This window comes from Bombus pascuorum, chromosome 2, assembly GCF_905332965.1.
Source record: "Bombus pascuorum chromosome 2, iyBomPasc1.1, whole genome shotgun sequence".
In the NCBI taxonomy this organism is placed as follows: Eukaryota; Metazoa; Arthropoda; class Insecta; order Hymenoptera; family Apidae; genus Bombus; species Bombus pascuorum.
The window spans coordinates 3,950,978-3,971,780 of NC_083489.1; positions in this window are offsets into that span (position 1 = coordinate 3,950,978).

The window sequence follows — 20,803 nt, forward strand, 5'->3', positions numbered from 1 at the left end:
ACGCGCGTTCTGTACATGTTTACGTATTTGAATTTCCCATAAGTGCATAAATATCCTTAGTGTATTTATGAGTATATGCGCCTCAGTCGTTTTATTCGTCAGGAACCGCGTTCACCGTAATCATAAACTTACTTATTATTAGATAACTGCACCGACGTAAATCATGCGTTAATAGCAGCAAATGTATCAACTTACCTCTGCGAAGAACACCGCGTATGTATTTCTAAATCAACTGTGCCAGAAAATTCTTCCGAAAGTTGATTTTGCGAGTGGTCAGAAAAGAAGAGGAACTGTTCGCCCCTGAACGAACGGTGAGGCAATCAAAGGAACAAAAGTGCGACGCGTTCCACGGTGGCGCCCAGGAGGCAGAGCGGGTTCGGTCAATTAATTCCGCTCGTGCAAGTAGTTCATCAAGTTCGCCGGTCGAATGTTTATACGAGCCGACAGCGGCGGCTAACGAAGACGCCGGCACGCCGTGGTCCTTTTGTTCATTTTTTTCTTTTTCCCTGGGGTGTGTCCTCTGACCCGAACCCTATGGCACCTACGAGCCCGAGCACTGACAGTCGGCCGGTATAAATAGAGAGGCCGAAAATACCATGAGCTTCAGCGGCCATTCTCCGCAACGAGTTCGCAGCCCGTGGCAGAATCTGAGGCAAATACGAGGCGTAGAAGAAGGACAGTGCTCGATGGAACGAGACAATGCGTACCGCGGACAATTATATGCGGCGAATGCATGGCGTTGCTGTGACATTGCGCCAAAAAGGAGGAAGAAAGATGGAGAATGGTCCCTGCGACGGCGAAAGATGGCAAAGAACACGGACCAGCTACGCTGCACGAAAAAGGAGAACGTACAAAGGGGATGACTTGGCGCCAGTATTATCTTGGCTCAAGCGAATTCTGACGGGACATTGAGACACTGGTTTCATAGCTGGCTATAGTGAGTTGGTATGCTTTGTGAAAAAAGCTGGTCGATTATGGGGGTGGTTAGCGTACCGGAGGGGAGCATATTTTCACAGATTGTAGTTTTGATCCGTGACGAAACTGGTTGTGCATTTATGGGGATTTTAATCGAAGAGTATTTTTAGTATAATCATTTTTATAGTTTTATGATATCTTGATTAAATCACCGCGTAGTTGTTTTTAAATGGCTAAGTACACATTTCGAATTAAGGATAAAATTTTGCTCCGAATGTAATCACAGAATTGTAGATAAATATTATATCATTTGTACGTTTTCAAATGTCAAAATGATATTTGTGAATAATTTACCTATGTCATCTTGCCGAAGAAATTAGAGGCGAATATTTATGGCTGTTAAATAATTTAAAAACTAGGGAATTAATTTATAAAGAACTCTTGGTTCTCGCATTGGCACGGTTTCATACCTCGCTTTTCACTTACCTTGAATTTACCTTTAATTAAATATTACTTCCTAGTTTCGCCATTTACTCGCTCGATCATGCGGTAACTTCGAACAGCAACGTTATTCCACACGCATCGCAAGTTTATACCAAACCTCTTCACCTCAAAACTTCAGAAACTTCCTCTGAATTCGCAGATGCATTTCACTCAAAGTCAATCTTCATACCTCGGATACCAGCGTAATTTCCTCCGAATCATGTACATCTGTTCTGGTTCGCCTAACTAATCGAAAGTTCATGCACCCCTTTGGAACGATGTTTACAGTCATGCAATTATTCCCAGGCTTAATATCCACGGAATGAGTGAACAATTTTCGTTCCGATCGATCACGAGAGATCACGAACGATCTAACGAATGACTCACCGTCCTCTGGACCATGAAGACTTCCGCGTTGCATTTCCTAGCTTCAAGGCCGCACGAATCGGCGATCGGTCGTCTTTGCTGGCTCATTGCAGCGCATGAAAGGTAGACAGCAGGAATACATACGTGTTCTGTATGAGCGCGAATCACGCGATGCCAAGCTAATATCGAAAATTATCCAAGCTATCTGAAGGTAACGAATGCGGTATTACAGGTGTTACCAGTAATCATTAGTAGTTTCGTACTTTTCTATCTCTAACACTCGCGTACCAAAGAGGATTACGTTGCCTTTAAGAAAGAATGGTCGACGCGAGAAGAAAAGGAAAGAAAGCTGACAGTTCGTTTCGCCGAATCGTTTATTGGATTATGCGCTTGAATCTTGTAATTGATTAGAGAAATTTTTGTTGCGGATCACGTTATGAACTGATAAAAAGAAGGTCTGGATTATAATGAGTAATTTATGTATGAAATTGGATTTGAAGTATGGCGATGTAGTTAGCGATTTGTTAACAGATTGCAGAATATCAATGATTCCCAGCAGTGATTTTTATGGATATAAAATCGTCTTAGATCTTCGACTCTTATAATTGTTAGATTTACTAAATTTCTTTAGACATATGTTGATGATGAAGATAACAATTTGTACTTGATTTTGTGGAGATAATTTCAAATTAAGTAAATTGATCAAATTAAGAGTTAAAAATCATCGTGACTTGATCCTGAATTTAAAGCAACCGTTATAGTTTGCTTCTCTGAACGACGAGAGAATCTGATTATCAACAGAAAAAGTCCAGAATTGTCCTAAGAATAAAAAAGAACATCGTCACTGCATCGAGCCGTATTAATACGACAAGATCCATGTCACGTTAACTAGATTTTAGCAAAGTCTATTTTCTATCATCGCTTTTAAAGTAATTCCAAATCCACTTTTATCTTTTAAATTTCACTTAGCTCAAACAATTATAATTAAACTATTCTATATTCTGAGCTTAACTAGACCATGATAGTTTATCCTGTTAACAGTAAAACTAGAATTTTATTTTCATTTCATGCTATCTTTAACACAGATCTTGTCGAATTTTCCTTTACAATATTCTTCAAAATGTCATTTTTCACTTGAAATATAAATTAAATGTGTTAACTTTCAATGTACTCGATATTACTATATCCAAAATATAATAAGAATATATAAACTTCTGTATTGCTATTTATTATTCGTTTATTATTCTAATTACCCAGACACAAAAGAATGACATTAAGCGTCAGTAACGTTGCTAAAAATCGTGAAATAGGTACAAAAATAATCTTATAACAATTATTCTGGATCAATCATTCTATCAATTAAAGTTTTATCAAAAGCAATAATAAACCATTTCCATGCTAAACCATATATTACACTATTAGCTACCAAGCTCCATATTCGATCAACTCAATCTCATCGAAACCTGCTTCTTACTATTATTAATAAACCATTCACAAATCCATCTTCGTCTTCTAAATTTCTCTACCCATCCATCATTCGCATCAATCCTGAGGCACCGAACTTAAATCAACGATCGAACATCGTCAGGTAGTATTCGCGAGTTATTACGTCAGCTGGTTGGAAGACGCACCAAAAATGTCACTTGGCCAACGACCGGTTCCTCGTTACTTCGAAAAGCGAAATTAGCTCGGGTCCAATTAGCGTTGGGCTCCTCTCCGTGGCTGGTTCCTGCATTCAGTGGCTTGTTCAGCCTCGACTTCGTCCTTTAGCCCCGCGGCCGCTTATTATCTTGACGTCGGCGCGTTATATGGTCTGCGCCGATTAACAAAACTCTCGCGGCTGTCACCGCCGGCCTTTTCGCGAGTACCGGCCATACACGTGTCCCTTGTTTGCAGACACTGTCCGTTTACACGTGTTTTCAATTTGTCACTACCGAAATACGATGGCCTCGTCTCCCCGCGACATCCTCGCGATCGTTTTGCAATTAAATCGCCACGCCGTTCCGTTGAACGACGGGAATCGTTTGCACGGTCACAGAGAGATTCTCGTGAACTATGCGCTCGGTGGATTTATCGGAGTCTTCGTGTTACTCTTGTTTGACGTTACCGTACAGCTCCGCTTACTCCAACGAAATTTTAGTCAATGTCCGATTAACTGAAATTTCGCCGATTGTATCTACTTATCCGAACGTGAACTTGTGTTATGCGAACGAAAAATAATAGGCTGTGGTGAAAATAAGAGAATTCTCGTTTTACAGGAACTCCAGTTATATAAATTGTTTCTCCGCTGACGAGTTCGGACAAACGAAATTGTACTGTATGCGATGAACGGTGATAGTCATTACAGTGGTGTTGGACGCAAAAGTTTCTGACTACATACACATTTTACTTCGTATTCGGAAAAAGATATCTACTAGAGTTTTAAATAATACGAGGAAGAATAATGCGGCAAGTAGAAATGCAGCAAATAAATATCGCTATACATATTGTTATATAATATTAGATGAAATTTTGTAAAACATTGCTTTTGAAATATTAAGTGAAAAATCTATCTGTTTGGAAACTATTGCACGTTACTGTATGCGCATCAAATTGTGGGAAAAATTGGTTTCGTGTGATGAGATAATTTCGATGTGGTAGCTATTTTTTAAGTTGTAGTTTGAAAAGGAAGATTTGATATGTTTCATGGCAATTGTTACATAAGGTTTCTGGAAGGATATTTTCTGAAAGGAATTTAAAAGTAAATATATAACAATCAAAGAAAGAGTCTAAGAAAATTTGCACTGCTTGTTGTATTAGTAAACACTAATCTACGTGTGAAGATAAAAGGTACGATACTTTTATCTAATTTACAAAATATAATTACCATATTACGTAACTAAAATATTCGTCTAATATTTAACACACATATGTCGAAAAGTTTCAAGACATTTAGATTAATGACAGCATGACTGCAGTAAAATTACACGTATATTTAAAAATGGCGAAGGATTTGTCTAGAAAAGTATTTAGGTTAATGAACGTGCATTAATCAAACACACGACTGCATATTTCTACAGGAAAATTCAGTACAAAATATCACCTAACTAGAATTTATATAATGCATTATACATAATTAAAGATTTCACCCTATATTTAACGTACATATATCAAATGATTGCAAAATATGCACTAGAAAATTATTTAGGTTAATGAAAAAAGCGACGCAATGCAGCGGAAATGGAAGAAAGACACGGACAAATGCACGCGCTTAATTTGCCTTGTGTACGTTGCTCAGGCGGCACTAAATCCTAAGTTGTCTGTCGGGAATATCTTTTCGTGTTCCCGGCCTGTTTCTTACATTGCTTACTAATTTCTTAATTAATAGTAATCACGACGCTTCCACCGTAACAACGACCGTTTGTTTTTCGTTTCTCACGCGAACTGTGAATTTCCACTCGATCATCGCTGATTACCATTATCCACGAATCCACGAACGTTCATTCGTAACTCGGTAAAATCGTGTCGCTATTAATTATGTACCGCTATTCCTTGTCCCGCCCTTTATCTTTCTCCAGGAAATTACAATTTTATCTCGTCCTTCTGCTTGCTTTGCATATAGAGGATGTAAGATAATGTTCGCTATATGATTTATTGGATATGAATATAAAATACTGATAATAATAATTGCACTGGTTGTACGTAAGGACATTTGTAGTCGATGTTTAAAATAATCCTAATCTAGTGGTATCATCCTTCTGTTATAGTGTGAATTATGCCAATCTAACATCGGGAATAATAAAGTTGTAAATATCTACACTCGAATGGAAAAATTAAGACGCGGTTCATTTTAATCAAATATTTGTCTAAATTCTGAACCTTTTGATCAAAATTGAAATCGACGTAAGCATAGGTAAGTGTTATATATATGGATCGCTGTAAAGGGATTGATTTTTCCACTTTAATTTATTTGTGATATTTATTCCAGTCGACATGGTCAAAATGAATATCAGAGCGTAAAAATTTATCCAACGAACGAATGAAATTTATTTATTTATTTATAGGAAGAAATTCTTTAATACGTAAAATAAAAATTGCGTAAAAAAGAAGAAGAAAAATAGCAGTAGAGACTGAGTTATGATACAAATGCCTTAATAAGTACAGTGGTATACAAATACTTCCTGTAGCCATTGTATATCGAATATATCTTCTCCTTCGATCCCCAATCGGTTATTACCGATTCCTTCGGAATGCACAATTTATACCACGATAAAAATCGACGGCCAAAAAAACGGAATTACATCGGTACCGGTCGAGGAAGAATTAAATTGATGATTTCGCATGTGAATCGTAATCTGGATGAAATGGAAGGAACCCGTGAAAAATGCGATCGTGTGTACTGTAACGCGGGGCCTAAAATTTCTCGACGCAACGCGAACAGCGAGTGGAAGGGCCAAGCGTTGAACCGTTGGCAACAACTCGTCCCATTGTAAGCTAAATTACGGCCAATTTACAGGAATTTTTGTACCTCGTCGTAAATGAGGCCAAATCAGACGGGTCCAGGCGGCGCGGTGGCTGTTGAACCCGTCCCAACAGCGGCTACTTGGCAGCCAACCAGCTTGCTGGCCAAAACGACCATTTCAAAAATCCAGATCACGTGGACGATTGGACGTGTACAAATAATCACGGGACGGGACGAATCGCGAGACCACGATCGTCTGGAAATTAATGCGTGCGTACTAATGCTCGCGCAATTCGCGCCAGTAAAATTTCAACTGCTGACTGACGCAAATGATGTCCGTGTTTTTCTGAAAAGAAACTGTAGCTATATTTTATTCTTATATTTCGTGAGTATATTTTATTTTAATATACGTCGGTGTTTTTTGAATCATCGTGCGGGAAGAATTTTTATTTCATTCTTTGGATTAAGGCTAATTGAATTAGTGCGAATTCACTATGTACGTATATGTTTCTTCGAACGGTTAATTAGATTGATTGATTTATTACCATTTCCAAAAACTAACTATTGGAGCTAAAGTTTTCGTAGGATTGTGACATTTTTGTCGTTAGGGTGTCTTTGGAGATATTGTCTACTTAAAAGTTCTAATTTATCGTAGCAAAGAGAAGGATGGAAACACAGACGTGATTAGGGATATTCTATTATCGTAAGTATTTTAAAAGTAATTAAAAATACACTGATAAAGATTGAGTAATATTCTACGAAGGTATTCTACTATTTTATTGTTACAAAAGGAAGGAAGAAAAATGGATAATCGTTCACTAATTTTGTATTCTTATACAATACTGGTAGAAAATGATGTTTGAACTGTTACTTTTCTAGTCGTTTGTTATTATGATAACTAGAAATCCTAGATTATACTAAGCTAAACTTTCGATCCGTGGGTCGTCCAGGATTAGGTTCACCACCCAACCTAACTCCGTGGTCGTCCAAATTTAGGTTTTACAATCCTGGAATAGGTCGTTGTAAATAGTTTCACAACATTGATGTCGTCTAGTCTGGTCTTAGATGTCTTCATCTCTAAGAATAGGTTGGTTTCGATTTAAATTCTAAAATCATCCATATAGAAGTTCCTTGATCCTACATAGACCTGTTGTAGAATCGTAAGGTGTTCTGTATAGTGCCTTCACTGGACAAATCAGAGCGTAATGCACAAAGAGATCTCTCTTGACGTAACAACTGCTGCTCCTAATTTTTAACATCACGAATTTTAGGAAGAATTTTATCAAGATTAGTCATTCACGATCTATAGTTACATACCATATACTCTTACAATTCCATGCTTCTAGTTTACATCAAACAACCTTCTAACAACTATTTTGAACCGTCACTTTCTTTTGATTTCATTTTTAAAATAGATAAAAAATACAACAGAAAATAAAATAAAAAACCAACCACGAGAAACTGTCCACGTCATATTACCACTATTTACATCATATTAAAATAATGTCCGCTACAATATGAATCAACGTGTTCCTAAAAATCTTTCCTACAACTCGTACGTAATATCATGCGAATACCGTTGCATCAGTTGTGCAAGGGGCGTGACATTAATAACGCAACGTAAAAATAAGCAGACACAGTAGTAAGCGAGTACTTATTTATCTGAATAGGTAATAAGTGGATCGTCAGGTATGGTGTTGAATCTCGCAATCAAGAATAAGATCCAACGTTTTGACGACGCGCAGTTTTCATTGGAGATAAGGGTCAACAGCCGCGGACGAGATTATCCGCGCATCAAGAACGGGAGTGGACCCCGCACAGTTTCAAGATATCATCAATTTCCCGTCTAGGTTATTCAACGGTCGGGTGTGTATCTCTGGCGAACGACCGAAACGATAAGCACGACGAACATCCTGCGGCCTGAATAATTCCGCCTCTTGACGGAACGCGCGAAATTGCTCGCGTCGATGCGCACCGAATAGTTTCTTCATAATAAGCCGGCTCGTAATTTCCCCTCAATTAGCGGTTGGCGACGAGTCACCGAGTCAACGTTGCTTCCCTTTGCTCTCTTTTTCCCTCTACTCGGCTTAATATCTCTGCCATCGTGGAATTGCGCGTATGTGTCACCGATGAGGCGCAAAGAAAATACGATGCTTGGTAACTATGTTGTAGGTAGAATATGCCACATATGTATATCGTTGGTTACTAGATTTAAATTGCGGATATTTATGCAAATACAGCGAAGCCTCGATAACTCCAACCTCTATACGACTACAATTTTGCTCATTCCCTTCTGCTCCGCTGCGAAAACCTCTACGAACCGAAATGAAACTTGCTTCAACTCGAATTATTTGCCATATATCCGGATGCATTATTTTACCTCTGTAACTCGAATTTAGAATAGCCAGACCTCTGTAAATCGAACTTCTATCATCGTTGCCTTTGCAGCTGAAAGTGTGTCTATAACTATGCTATGTGTCACGAGACGTGAAAAACCGATCATCCCGTATAGTCTTCTTTCTTCCAACTGTTAGAAATGTCTGAAATAACGTAAGACGACATAAGGCGTATCCCAGCTTCTTCGCTTTTCGACCACGTGTACGTTCGCGGAATCGTTTCTCGTTGGTCGAACGCATAATTGTCACCGTCTCTCGCGTTTCTAATTTTTGTATTTATATACGTTGAATAAAATGAGTTCTGAGAGGAAACTTAAAATACTAATACTTTTTTAGAAGCTGAATATAGTTGTGCCTTAGAGCTTCTGTGCGCCGAATTTTCGTTTGTTAAATCTCTTTTATTCTAGATTCCATACCACGAGATTTGGACGAATATAGGTTTTCGCATTTACAAATTTCAGCTTAGCAAAATCCAGTTACATGAAAATCAACTCCGATCGTACGGACGATAAACAACGAAGGAAGAGAGACCTAGTGGATTCCTATTATCCGACTGATCCAGTTATCCAACACGTCTTGTCCTCCGATCCTGTCGGATAAATGGAGTTTTACTGTAGAACTTGAGCAGGAATTTATTTTTAGTATTAAATATATCGATACTACAAATTTTGCATATTGTATATAGTTTCGTATATTATGCGCATTCTATGCCGTTTCATATTTTTAAATTCGTCATAAATACATAAGACTCTCGGTCTAATGATTACTGGTCGTGTAATTTAAGTTGTTACACATATTATGTCCTTTTTGGTTAAAATTTCTTATCTAGTATTTTTTCCACCAACTTCGGAAAATAACAACATGCACGCTCTTTTCATACGCATTTTATAAACTATCCGATTAATCAAGAACTTGGAAATACCTTATAACAATAAAAACTTAAATAATATTGAATAAAAATGATCATAAGCCTAAAGAATTCTATTAACTTTAATTAATAGAAACAACTTCATAAAACTTATGATACTACAGTTTATTTTCTAGTCACTTTATAAACCCACTCGATTAATCAAAGTATTCGAAGTTCCTTATAAGAAGCAGAAATAATATTAATTAACATTCTGTCTGTATTGATTCGTAATAAAAACTTTATAGAATAACGTTACAATATATTTCGTACCCGCTCATTTTGTAAGCTCATCCGATTAATCAGAGGTTTTCGAGTCACGTTTCAGCAAGTTAAAAAAAGCTTGCATCGGTATAAAATAAAATTCTATCGATGTATACAAGATACTTCTGATTCCATCGAGGACTCGATACGTGTCGGAGGAATGTCTTGAGTAAGGCGGTCTTTCTTGGACCGTTTGTAACTCACTGTCACGAAGATTTAGTAAAGCCATTCACCGGCTCAGGAGGCTACCGGACATTGATGGAAATGATGACGCGATGAATATCGTTTTGCCGCTTTAATTTAGGACGCACTAAATTTTGGTTTGTAAATCAGATCTTAACAGGGCACGCGGCCCGCTTTGAACGGCGCGAGATTTGTCGAGTGCCACGGACGTACCAGCGAGGCTTTATCGGCCATTTCGGTCTCGAGCAAAATGTTCGAATGCTAATTGAATTGCAAACCACGTCAAGGAAACCTTTCGCGATTTATTTTTCGTCCTGTACGTTTTTCTCTTCGCTTTAATGCAGACCTCGACCGGGTGAATGCCACTTCCGTGTGTTGGTCGCGTTAATTCGCCAATAACGAAAAAATTCTACTTAGATGATTCGATGGTAATGGCGCTCTTAAATTATGGGATCGTTCTTATCGAGTATGTTATCATAATTTTTATCTTTATTTTTTTAAGAATTATAAATTTATATCATGTTGATTCGATAGTGGTAGATCTGTGGTAGTATAGAATTTTGATCAAATAATTTGTTACAGATAACGTTCTAAGTATATGTAAAGCTTTTTCTTCTAAAATTTAATTAATAGCTTTTAAATTTTGAAAATTTCTCTGCCACGGTACCCTTCTTTACGTAAGGTTCTTCGAACTGTTTGCTCAGGTATATATTTTTTAATTCTTCTTAAGTCTTTGATACTTATACATTTTTTTATTTATTGATTTGATTCGTCTACAAATAAATCTATTATCGATGTCGAACAATAATATTTTTCTCCCATTAGAGTCCAAGTTTATTAAGAACTATTCCTTTGTACCTATACTTATTTATAATTGTTTGCACGGTGGGACGAGTTCTGTCAACAATTCTGTCAACTTCGCAAACAAATTTTCCTACAAAATGCAATTATACAATTAATATTTGCGTTGAAAGGTTTGAGTCTTTTCGCTTACTAGCCATTCTCTGCAGAATGATAGAAAATTTCGTTTTTCTTTATTCAACAACTGATCGAGTCCATGCCACGTTACAGGCTACCATTAAAGCGAAAGACTATTCGACGAAATATTAATATTTATTCATTCATATAGTATATATATCAATGTGTACTCTCAATTTTGTGTCAGTAAAGTATCAGTTCTTTTATATCTTCAGTTAAATGTAAACAAATACTTCTTTACCAATTATCTGTCATAATGCACCATAATGAATATAATGTATATATTGTATACTGTATTGGCCGTTTACTCTTGAATGTGTGTGTTTACATTCATTTCGTCGCCAATCTTCATTATCAACATAGGTATATGTTGATGTATATTTCTTCATTTCACTTCATTCACATTCTCCTCACTTCGCTTCGTTCTCTTCATTGGTACAAACAATAATGCTACAAACCTATATTTAATCTACATTAATTACGTGCTGACTAACATACCTACTACTGTTTCCACTTGTAGATTTTATTTTACACTTACGTCTTATTCTCTCTTTTTTAATTGTCATTCTCAACAGGAAGATCGAGCGAAGATCGTTTCAAAATTACATGTTTCTCGGGAAGTTGAAGTACAGCCTGCAGGTACTTGCTACAGATGGTTTACGCCCCGGCACTTGTTACACTTCGCACGAGGAAATCTAATCGTCCGTGACCGTGGAAAATGTATTACAAATTTACATCTAGACGAGGCCCCATAAATCTAATCAGTCTGCGATAAGTAATAATAATTAATGATTTACAGGTTGCATGGACAATTAAAAAATTTTATTTATCCTCTACGATAAATCACAATTTACCGTTCTTCTGAAATATTATTCGTACCGTTATTGACCGATCTCTCTATCAACCGTAACTCGTCTTGATCGCTATGATCGATCGCGATTCAGCATGATCGAATTTTCCCATTTTATTGGAAATTCCATGGTAGCGTCACGCGATAAACGAAAGATAATAAAATCTTGTTCTGATTTGAAATTAAAACAGCTACGATCTGGACACGTTGATCAATTTGTAACAGGAATATGCGAATTTTTATAAAATCGTTTAAATTAATAGCGAGTTAATAATTAGAAGAAGCACTTTTTACCTTTCTTTTTTACTATTTGTTACTATTGCTACTATTTAATATTTAAACACGATTGGACGTGCCATTAACGCTGCAAACTTTTTTAATTGTTCAGAATCTCTTTAATCCAACTTGTAATTTAGAAATTGAAGAATTTGCAGATAAAGAGAATTAATGAATCACATAGCGAAATAAATGTTTCTAAAGATCAAAAAACCAAGGCCAGTTCTCTTATTGTCCGTTAAATATTCCGTACTGCATATTTGTCAATAATTTTCTGATTAAAATACATCTCATCAAAAATGAATAAGTGTCCTGATACGTTTGAACGATAATGCATATATTTCCTCATAGCAACGTAGAGATGAATTATCTTATTCAAATTGTGAATTATAGTTTTTTAAAATACCCTGATATCATAGTTCGCCACAAAGCTATGCCAATAGTCATAAAGGTAAAATGGCAAAAAATGATTTAAAAACACGGTACATATGCTATCAATGAAATATTCATTCTATAAAGATATATCATCCTTAAATAATCCTTAAATTTCGTTACGAATCTCACAATCGATACGTCGCGAATTTTCGCAAATAAATCAGCACTTTAGTACGATTGATTGAAGTGATGCAGTATCTTTAACAAACTACCAGTTCGTCTCGCCGCTAATACCCCGTGAAACGCGTGGTGTGCCACCGTGGCCAGTGAATTAAAGAGTGAAATATGTTAATGGAGTTCTCGAACAGGGGAACGCGGCACCGACCGGATGGTATCTTGATTAAGGTGTCTGCTAGACGTTAGTCACTCTGCTAGCCACGCGGATGGTCCGCGAAAATCTAATTTTCGTCAGGACGCTCGTGCCGCTCGCGTGCCAAAAGAAACCAACCTTTCAATCTTTCACGCCTGGATGGGAACGCATCCGGTGATATTGCGATGATGAAACTTTTGATGATGGTGCTAGCTCGAAAATCTTGTCTGGGCAAAGGTGGTAGATCTTTTTAAAGATTCTCTATTTGAAGCTACGTGTATGTGGAGGTTCATTTGAGGGTAATACTGTTTTGGATGCATATACATAAATCATTAGATTTAAATATCCATTTTTGTTAATTGATTAGCGTGAATGTTTATTCTACTACAAAAATAATCGGTTATTAAAATACAGCAGGAATGAAATAACCATAACAAAATATAAAATTGATGAAATGGGAAAGCTTTTAGAAACCAATACGTATATTTCTTTGAGATAATTTGTGTGTTTATCGTTATCGTAACAATCGGTTTATTTTAATTTGACTCTGTATCAACGATGTCTTAATTTTAACGTTAAAACTATCAGAGGGATGAAATCGACCAATTGGCAATTTTTCATAGTAAATTTTCTAGATTTAGATCGGTACATTTTCGTGGAACTCGAATGACGTTTTGTAAAATATATGCAGAACTCCTTGTTCTTTTTTTTTTATTAGGTATTTCTTCGTATAATTTTCATTTTGATTTCTTCGATACGATTTAAGGACTATAGTTATCCCTGCTACGGTTCTAGAGTTCCAGAGTTAATAAGTATACCGACAAAAATATTCTCTAGTGTGGCAGTAATTCGACTCTGCCAAAAGGAAGTTGAAAACCACATAGAAATACCAATTTGCACTTTTATTGGACAGGTTCGTTTAATTGTTTCCACATCGTGGGAACGCCAGACTCTTTCGCTATGCAAAATCACCCGTGTTGTTTCTCTCCTTCGTTCATACCTCGCTATACTCGACATATCGTACATACGTGGTACATACATACGTTCGTATTCTCATATCAACGAGATACGATTTTTCTATGGCAAATAAAAACCAATGGTATTTTAATTGAACCGTAAATGGCTGACGTTTCTTCGACTTATACCATTATACGCGAGATGGAATATATCGGGGCATTGAAGGCAATTTGTCCTTCGAACCAGTGCGCGTTCTCTGCCTGCTAATTGGCAGCGTATGAGAGACACTGAAGACACTCTTCGTTATCGCTCGCTAATTGAAAATTCTTCGCCACGTTACACGGTAACGTACGCGAAAGGGCAATAGCTGAAAGAATCCAGTGTTGTTTACTCGAAACACCGGAAACAACGAGGATCGATGAATTCCAATAATCAACGTGAAACGCTCTACAAATATCCAGGATAAGATGATACAGCAAGAATCCTGATTCGATTGGCTTCATACGGTAGATCTCTTGCTGTTGAGTGTAGCTAACTTACTGTTAATTATTTTCTGTTGATCACCGTTCGAACTATTAAAAAAATTGTATCGATATACCGAACGTACAGATATTTAAATTCCAAAATTTTTACTTAAATCATTGAGAATATAGCATTGCGTATGTTTTAATTAACAAAATCGTATTAAAATTTCTTAACATTGAAAGCGTTGCGTGTGCGTCTAGGAACTTAGGTATTTTAAGCTACGTTATCGCTCGTGGAGTACCAAAGCACCACGCTCGCGTTTATAAATCCATAATTTAATAGCTTGAAACTGACGGATTGTTTAAAATTGAACAGAAGCTTTAACGAAATAAGCTTTAGGCAAATAACTATATTTTAACAATTTAATTACAAGCGAAGGAAACTTTTAAACTGTTACAACTTTTGCGTTATGAAATACGCCTGGTCACTGAGCTCTACGTTACAACTTTTGTCTTCCCTATCTTTGTTTTGTCCGTCTATGTCCTCGAATTTTACATAACAAAATGCAATTTATTCATTGCCCAATAAGAAAAATTGTTATCGACTAATACCAATAAAATTTAATTTAATTGAAGTTTTAGCGTACGGAAAATCGAGCGATTTATGCCTTGACAACGTTCTTTCCTATGGCAACAAAAGTAAATAAGCAAATTGCAAGGTGATTGTAGTTATCACCGATAACAATCTTGACACTTAATCAATAAATCTGTGATGAAATTCCTTTGTTCGTTGCATCGGCCACGCTGCTCTACGATTCATTTTTACCGCGCTAAGAAGGTAAGGTGCGAGCTAAAGGTAATTTCACACGACTAACGGTATTAAGGTAGTATTACAATCAGGTTCACGCGGTAGCTTAACAAAAGCGAACAAATATCTAGTGAAAAAGAAGTTCGTGTCACTCGATCCTTTCGAAGATTCGAATAAATCTTAGCTACATTGTCCATTCGTCAATCAATGAAGTATAACGAAAGGCTAAAGAAAGGCTAAAACAACAGCATATTGATGAAAGATTAGATTAATTAAAAATTGTTTATTGCCGTTTCGTAACATTTTATCATGTATTTCTCAATTTTATTTACCGAATATATTTAGTAAATATAATATTCCAAATTGGCTCAACATATCACATTGACAGAAGCTAAGGAACAAGTAGCTTATTCAAAATAAGACATAGCAAAAAATGTAATGAAACTAACTTTGCAGTTAAAATTTGCATTTAATTATCGTTTAAAGTAACTGCAATTTTATATGGACTTTCTTTTAAAAAATATTCCCCCAAAAACTAGTTTTATAAATTTATAGTACGTACTACAGTCTAGTCTGCGTCTCCTTCGACTTGAACGCTTCAATTTCATTTTTCTCGATCGTTGATACTATTCCATTGATTGGATTTAATGAATGAAAAGTTATAAATATTAATATGTTGAAAACGGATAGAACGCGTACAAATTATTTTCAAATTACAGAAAATTATAGGGAACGGAAAATTGTTCATTGGGTTTAATTAAAAGATGGATCCAACGAAAGAAACAGACTTTAGACATTGAGATAAATCTACTCGATTATCATAGTCTTCAATTTATGATACCTGCCGATATATATTTACGATACCTGTAACTATCGGCGAGTTTCGAGTAATTGGGATACAATATCGACGACCTGGAGTACTGAAATCATGGGATCCAGTACTGACAACGCTTGTGTAATTGGTGTTCGATAATTGACGACTTTCAAGTGACTAGAACTCGATAACGAGCCACGAGTCATGGAGCTCGATATTGACGACTTGGAGATCACGGAATCCAGCATCGAAGATTCCTGTGTAGTTGCGATTTGTTAGAACTGACTTTTAAATCGTTACCGTCGATCCTGAAATTGTGGTGTTATTTGTAACCTTTCAGATTAATTGTTACTTCAGCTTGGAAACTTTCAAATCGTGGAATTTAACAGCGATCTTACTAATTTTTTAACGCTAAGACCATCCAATCTATCAAAGTAACGGGTTTCATATTTCGATTATTAAGACTGGTGCTTTTGGTCAAATTAATGTTGGCTTTTATCGGAATAGAAATTAATTATGTTCGTTATATACTTTTAATTATTATTATTAAATAATTATTTTAATTATTGTCTATGTATAATATGCAAATGCTCTTGCTAAATTTAATACGGACCTTTATTGAACTAGAAATATGATGATGTATGTCTATCTTATTTTTGATAAAATTTATTAAAATTCGTTATATAAAATTATTATTGGTAAAATGAATACTGACTTTTATTGAAATAAAAACGTGGTTATATGATATCTACCTTATTGCCATTATATTATTTCAATTTACAGCATAGTTGGATATACTTTCGCCTACATTTCACCGAACATTTGCTAGTTTTAAGCATAAGCATCAATAAAATCGATTTGTAGTAAAATCAAGAAAATATAGTATAATTTAGTTTTTGTTATATTACAGGCTGTTAATAAGTATGAATTTCATTTTATAATTACTGCATCTACCTATGTTTGTCCTAAGCGTACTAGCAATTTATGGTCGACAGTGTATATTATACATCGATAGCTTCAGCATCAAATTATACAAATATCGATGTATGTAATCAGTATGTAGTGCGATAAACCATTTTTAAGTTATGAGACGTATGTCACTTAAAAGTCCTAGAAAGATTGTCAAAATTGTGATTGTTTTATATTTCACTCGATTATCTCAACTTCTATTCGTTTCATTTACATATGAACAGACACCGTGAGAAAGTGGATACTAAAATTTCACTTAGCATATAAGTTTCTGTGTTTCCCCAGTCTCTAAGTAAAACCAGGATTCTACCGACATGAAAGCCGCTAGTTCCTCTTTAAGTTGCTTTATTTCTCACTAATGCATGCTCTAATCAAAGTTCTCAGCAGCCAGTTCACGAGTATATTCCGCTACTTCGCATAAACCATTAATCCCAGCCACTTTATACAACTGTTACGTTCTCCAGTTTCCCAGCCAATTCCTCCATAGCAAAAAACATATAAAATCACTCAAGAGTATCGATTCTTTTCCAATATGAACAGATCTTAATGTCAAACGAGCAAATATCTGTATCTCTAGAACCACTCAGTTTTACAATCTTAGAGTAGCTTGATGCGCTAGACCGTGTGAATTTGATTGACCGCGAGATCTTGGAAGATTTTATAAAATTCAAACGTAAATGCAACTTGAAAAATATTAGTTTATAATCTGAAACATTTAGATATCTCAAGTCTGAATATTCTTTAACGCAACAAGTTCTTATTATTTAATGTAATTCGAAAATTTTTTATTCGTGGAATCTAGAAGTTATGTTAAACAAATTAAAAGTTACAATAATAAAAAGTGTCCTGGACACACGAATTTCATTACAAATTATTATTGTGTGATATTATTTCACATATTTATTTTAAACTTGAATTATTTGCTATAATCGTTTGAACTTATGGACTATGGATTCTTCCACATCTGCCTGTAGCACGTATTATTGTTATATAGTAAATATTCCAACAAGAAGGTTTCACCAAAGTTTCCAAACACCAGAATATGTCGTTAATACACTTTACTAATTCAGGCGACTCATTAACTCCAACCACTTGCTCTAACAAACTGTTCGGCACAGAACAAAGTTATCCATTCCCAGTAGACCAGGCCAATGTTTCTACCATCTGAACAATTACAGCATCGATCCCATCTGGTATCTTATCTTTTCTTAAAACTTACAGTTAGGCTATAAATGTTCCTACGTTCATGGGAAATATAGAAGTGTAAACATTTGCAGAACGTATACGATATACGAACATATGGAAACCATCGCATATACGGAAAATATTCAAAATCATTAAAGAACTTAGAGGATGAAACGTTCCATTTAGCTTCCATTTCTTTGTATGCGTTCCTTAAAACATGAATTTGCATAAACTTGTGCAGTTTACTTATAGCAATGGATCGAGGTGGGCAAATCAAAAATTTACGGAACGCAATAAATATTTAGAAACATCCAAAGTATTTAAAATATTCAAAGTCGTTAGAATATTTAGATGGTGAAACATTTCACTTAAATTTCATTTCTTTACACGTGTTCCTTAAAATATAAATTCACATGAATATCTTCAGTTTACTTATTACAATGAATCGCGTGGAAACGATTATCTGCACAAATCGAGAGAATTTCTCAACGAACGATTCAACCGTCTATGCGAATTATCCTGCAATAATAATCATACACCTCACCGATGGTTCACTGCGTGAACAGTAGCGCGCGTTCGTTCACGCCGATGAGTATCCACGATCAAGTTTAAGATGTTCCCATTGGCAAGTTTTTCGAGCGAGTATTTCGAATTCCATGGAGTTCGGGACGTCTCGAAGACAGCTGTAGATCAGTCTTTCATTGACCGTTAAATCCTCAGTGTCGCGGCTGCTCGACCGACGATTTGTCAATCGGCCGATGAAAGAGACGGCGGGATGCTAGTTCGAAGATCACGTCACCGATGGAGATCAACCATTGAAAATATTCTATTGCCATTTAGCCGCAGCAAAGAAATCTGTCGGTGGCCGCATGCAAGTAAAATCCGCGCGGATCACACGAACTGCGTAACGTAAGTTCGTTTACTATGAATCGTGTTTGACGTTTGATTCATCGCGCGTGTACTCTGACTGTCAATAGATGAGTATGCACGGGTGAAACCGTGTATCGAATAAATCATGCTTACCAGAAAAAATGGTAATAGTTTTATTTGGCACGGCAGAGTTTACAGCGTACGTATATGGATGTGTGATATAGCAAGAAATCATTTTATATTTAGGGTTGAGTTTAGCTGTGGTGTTTGTTGCAGATGTAGGAGTAATACAAGTTTTTTTTTTATTTTATTTTGACTTTTTACAATTTGTCCTTATGGACATTTGGTAAAGTGTTATATCTTATTGGTGAAAAAAAAAAATAAAATAAAAATAAATATAGCATGTGGGCGGCTACCCCCAGCGGGGTGCCAGCTTCGTTTTTTCTAAGTTATATCTTTTATGTGAGTAATACAAGTAGCACATCCTTTCATATTGCCTGTTCTAACCGTACAGAATTTTACTCTAAATTCTAGATTAGTTCTAGCTGAAAATCTCAATGACAGGCTCGTGGAAGCACCCAAGAATTTGTGAAAAATTATTTCAAACGTGTTATATACGTTGTACAAAACATGTTATATAATATACGACATGATACAAGCTTATTTACTTTTCAAAAAATTGGATTTTTTAATCGTCGTGTTATTAGAGGATTTGTGTCAATTAAGCTCTATCCTGGTTTGTAATCGTTAATATTTAATTAGTTACATAAAAACAGGCACATTAAAACGTATTACGTACTATTAATCGTAAACTTAATTGAGCAAATTCCAGACTGAATTGCATTAAACGCATAGAAACGAGTATCGTAATGTTTACGAAAGAGCTATAAACTAGTTCAGTTGTGTATTATCCAATCACGTATTGAACTTGAGCTTAATATCGATCGCAATCACGAGTATCGATATTTTTCTTTGTATCATAAAATCGATAAAATGTCTATTATCCGTGGCATCCCCGGCATTCGGAGCTCATTAAAACCACAGTCGCACAATGACATTTAAATAAAACGGTTTTCCTTTCACCAGGAAAACACGATTGCCTTGGAAAGGAAAGTTCAATATGCAAAGGGTTAATTCGCTCGTTAGCATCGCGTCCTTTTTCTCGACGTTATCTCTTTAATTGTCCGTGTGCTCTTCGACTCCTTTCTCAGAAACTTGTAACATTGCCTACGATTAATCTCGACATTTCCCTTTTCCTTTTTTCAGTTTATTTTTTTTTTCTTTTTCATCTTCCTAGTTGTAAATCCACCCTACGGTTTCCTGATGTCTTTTTTATTTACTCGTTACGTTCCATCGCTAATTGAGTTCTTCCGTATTATTCTTCACGTTGTTGGAGAGGTAGTTAGAAAGAAAGTGGATGTTCGTCTTTTTTTTATCTTCAAATACGATAAAAATATGGTAATTGTACAATAGCATTGAAAGATCTATTGAATAACCTTAGGAAGCTTGAGGATAGTTTTGATTGGTATAGATGATTATTCGGAGATTGTGGAAATTTGTGAATTTACAATTAATTTGAAATAATTTAATACTAAAATAGAGAGTTTATTGTCATTTAGATTTAAAAGACGAGACAAATCTCTATGTAGTAAATGACTCCTTTAATTGTTTCCACGTGATATGAATTTCATGAATATTTGCATAATAATATAAAGTATAATAATATAATATTTGCAAAATAATATAAAGTAACGTATATTGTTTTTATGAAACTTCATTTCCAAGTGTATTTCGTTTATATTTCTCGTAAAGGAAACAAATCTTCAAATAAAATCTATCTTTGAGATATATTTATTACTTTCAAGTATTACCTACATTACTTCGATTGCTTTTAAACATCGAAACCATGACACTTGCTATAACGTTGATATC